The sequence below is a fragment of the Jaculus jaculus genome, chromosome X (genome assembly GCF_020740685.1).
Source record: "Jaculus jaculus isolate mJacJac1 chromosome X, mJacJac1.mat.Y.cur, whole genome shotgun sequence".
Taxonomy (NCBI): domain Eukaryota; kingdom Metazoa; phylum Chordata; class Mammalia; order Rodentia; family Dipodidae; genus Jaculus; species Jaculus jaculus.
The window spans coordinates 35,876,968-35,881,075 of NC_059125.1; the positions used below are offsets into that span (position 1 = coordinate 35,876,968).

The following is a 4,108-nucleotide window of genomic DNA, read 5'->3' on the forward strand; positions in this document are numbered from 1 at the left end:
GGGCCAGCTGTGAAAGAGATCAGCACATTACCAGCAGCAACAGACAGAGAAGAGCAAAACAGTAGATGAAAGACTCTTGCTGGACATTTGTTCATCTTTTCCTGTATTAGTCAGAAGATTGCAACTGGCATATTTGGAGATTTCATGTATACATCTCGTTATATCCTTCACAGATGTAGATAGCGGTCTACCTGAGGGCTCTATACCCATGTAAAAAAGCTTTCTTTATCCAACTTGGTGGCGGCCAAAACAGACTCCATGTCATTAAGGATGTCAGAGCTCAGTGCTTCCTGTAGACTGGGCATCAGCTCCTCTCCTATGTCCATCCAATCTCTTCCCAGGGTTCCAAGATCCACGTTCATCCTATGAATGGCTTCCAGGTAGTCTGGAAAGCGACTCTGCTGGGAGGGAAGGGTGCTTTGTTTGATAGTGTCACCGGTATCCATTTTGTCAACACTGTTCAGGAAGTCATCTGCAGTCCGAGGGACACTGTAACTGTTCATGCTTAGTCCACTGTCTGTGCTGTCATCTCCATAGTGATAGGTGCCACTGTTAAGAAAGGGATCTGAGCTATTGGTTGTCATTGTTCTCAACTCCTGAGACATCCCAGGAGAAGACACTGGATTCTGAGTCCCTCCATCCTGCTCCAGTGTAGGTAACTGGCTACAAAGAGCTAACTCCTGCCGCAGCAATTCCTGCTGTTTCAACCTCAGTCTCTCTCCATTTGTAGCTGCTACAGCCGCATCTGCTGCTGCTGATTGGAGCTGCCCCCACCCATGACACCACCCTGAGGACTCTGGGGAGCCAGGGGTGGTGGCAGTTTCACCTGAGAGCTCTGGCTGATCCGCTGGTTCATGGCAAAACAAGGATCAAGCCTTGGGTCTAGCCAAGAGGTAGTCTTATTCTTGGGATTTATATAGTAAATTTCTCCGTCCTGAGTCAAGGCTTGTTCCCATCCATCAGGAAGAGGACCCGAGGCTGGGCTCATCATGTTCTGCTGCACGACTGAACTGGGGGGCACTGCAACATTCATCTGTGACAGCATGGCCTTCCTGGGGTCCTGCCATGCTGTTGTCTGATCCATGTGATTTTAAAAGTACCTCTGACCAGAAGATGTCTTGGCCATCTCCCAGCCTGCTAGCAGAGGTATGTCATCTGGGATCTCAAAAGAAGACCGTCGCAGATGTTGAGTTGCAGGTGAGCCTGCAGGGCCAGAGACTACACATGTGGGGGTGAGTGTCCCGGGAGAAGCAGCCCCTCGATGTAGGGAGGCTGGAGAGGAGTGTGCTGGAACATGGATACTGTGGAATCAGGTTCAGCAGTGCCTGCATCAGTACTGGCCTGTCGGGAGTGCGGCTTGGGCTCTGGCAGCTTGAAGAAGGAGTCGGAGAGCTTCCAGAGCCCCATGGCATGGTCTGCGACAAGTTGGCCTTCTTGGGGTTCATGACGGCATTGAAGAGAGCCTCCACATCGGTCTCGGAATCGCCCCGGACCGGCAAGATCTGGTGACCTGCTGGGAGGACCTGTTGTGCCTCCAGGGCCATGGGCTGCCCTGGGCCTGATGGAGGGCCCTGACCCAGGACGGCTGCGCGAAGGTTGCTCGGGACCTGGAGGGCCCAGCTGGGGCGGCTGTGGCTGCAGCTGCTGCTGCCCGGGATCCAGGCTTCCGCCTCCCCGCAATCCGCGAGGCTGGCATGAAGGCCCCCGGCGCTGGGAGGCTCTCAAACCTGGGGCACTGCGCCACACCATGGCCCCGCACTCCTCTCCCCACCTCCCTGGACGCGGAGGCCTAAATTCTTTTCTTTTTATAAAAGCAAGTTGGTGAAACAACTTACCCACAATGAGGCATGTGCAGAGCAGCTGGTTAAATTGTACCCACAGTCAGGAAGCCTCTATTTTCATCTTTTACAAAAGTTTCCATATTGATTTCCGTAGTAGTTGTACAAGTGTGCATTCCCACCAACAGTGAATGAGGGTTCCTCTTTCCCTGCATCCTCACCAACATTTACTGTTACTTAATTTTTTAATTTAATTTAATTTATTTATTTGAGAGAAAGAGAGAGAGAGAGAATGGGTATACCAGGGCTTCCAACCACTGCAAAAGACTCCAGATGCATGTGCTCCCTTGTGCATCTGGCTTATGTGAGTCCTGGTGAGTCCAACTGGGATACTTTGGCAAATGTCTTAACTGCTATCCTATTTCTCCAACCCTGTCGTTAGATTTTTTTAATGAATGCAATTCTGATTGGAGTAAGATGCAATCTCATAGTGGTCTTAATTTTCATTTCCTTGATGGTTTAGAATGGATATGAATATTAGACATTTGTATATCTTCCTGTGAGAATTCCCTATTCAGTTCTCTGCCCCATCTTTTTTTACATTCTACTACAAATCACAGTTGTATTAAGTCTAAAGCCACTTCTAAAATACCACAATGAGTAGAGAGAAAAACAGTCAAGACACCCAACAGACTTGGATATTTTTCAAACACAGGGCTAACGTTTTTGTTGATTCTCTTGTGTCTTTTCTTTTTCCAAAACCAGAGACGCAGGAACGTCCTGGCCACCTTGGCTTCACACTCTGCAGTCACTGACTCCTTCCGTGCTGCCGGAGTTGGAAGTTCTGGATTTCATCTTCCTGAAATCATGCTCTTCACAGTCTAGTTTTACGTCAAGTACCTGCGCTTAGCTCTCAGAAGGTTGGCTTTCCTTTGCAGAGGAAAACTCCCGTGGTGTCACTCATTCTAACTACTTCAGGGTAAGTCTGCTCTGTCAGACAGCCTCTGCTTATTGTAATGTAGTCCACCAGTTCATTAAGAGTGGAGTGCTTGTATTCTTTCATTTTAAGATCAGATAGCGTGTCCATGAAGTCAAAAATGACACAGCACTGCTGACATTTCTTTAGGAACAGTTCAGGCTGCTCTGAGGTTGGAATGTCTTTTAGCAAGTGGCAGAGGTGTTAACTCAATAGGCTTCCCTTGAGACCTAAACCGTGAGGAACTTTGCGACCTCTTCTGTCTGGCTTTTCTGACGGACTTCCGAGAAAATCCTTCTACTTTATCCACTGATGGAGGAGTAGTTGGTGCTGAGGACATATCCCTACTTGACGCTTCTGGGGAAGAATCCAAAGATGATCTGTGGTATCGAGGGGCGGGAGCCTGGCGGCGGGACCAGAACGTGCAGCGGAGAGGTCCAGGGAGCGGCGGGGAGCCCGGGGCGACAGCTGTCCCGTGCGACATCCCTCCGGTTCTGCGGCGGGGGTGTTTCCAGGCCTCACAGCCTGACCCAACCTCAGCGCTTTGGCGGTGGCGGCCTCACGATCCTCCCCCACGGGCCCGTCCCATCAAATCGGCACCCTGGCGGCGCCTCTGCTCCTAAGCACCGGGACCTGGGGCCGCGAGGAGGCTACATGGGAAAGGTGGGGGAGGGAAGAAGGAAGACCCAGGATGTGCAGCTGCGAGCAGGCTGAGGAGTCAGACGAGGAGGAGGAGGACCACTGGAGCCCTAGCCAGCCGCTGCCACAGCTGCCTTTCGCTAACCCGCATTAGGTCCCGTCAATGCCCCTTTCTCTCTCCTATTGTCAATATCACCTGGAGGCTGAGTCCATGGCACACACCTCTGCCCCATCTTTTTTTTTTTTTTTTGCCCTTTATTTTGTATTTATTTATTTTTTTAATTTAATTTATTGGTTTTCTTTTCAGTAAATACAGGCAGTTTGGTACCATTATTTAGGCTCATCTGTGATCTACCCCCTCCCATTAGACCCTCCTTGTTAATGAAAATGGGTCGTGTATTGTGGAGTTAGCCCCCAGTTACTGGTATGATAAATGTCTCTGCAAATCATGACCCAACATGTGACTCTGACATTATTTCCATCCCTGTTCCGCAAAATTTCCCTGAGCCATGTTGGGTTCATTTTTGGTCTGCTTCAGTGCTGAGGTGTTGGGGGCCTCTGAGACTCTGGCTCTCTGATTTGGTAGGAGTTGATTTTTCTCTGCGTTGATCTCCTTCCCCTTTGTGCTGGTATCCGGTTCACAGGAAAACATCCCCCTTGCTTATTTCGCCAGTTGTCCTTAGTTTCAGTTCGGCCCCTTTTGAGGTATGTTGGG

The 4,108-nt window shown here is 50.0% G+C and overlaps 1 pseudogene; it reads right to left on the minus strand.

Moving 5' to 3' along the window:
* Positions 1-200: 200 nt before the first annotated feature.
* On the minus strand, positions 201-3,094 carry LOC101594552 (annotated as a pseudogene).
* Positions 3,095-4,108: the final 1,014 nt, after the last annotated feature.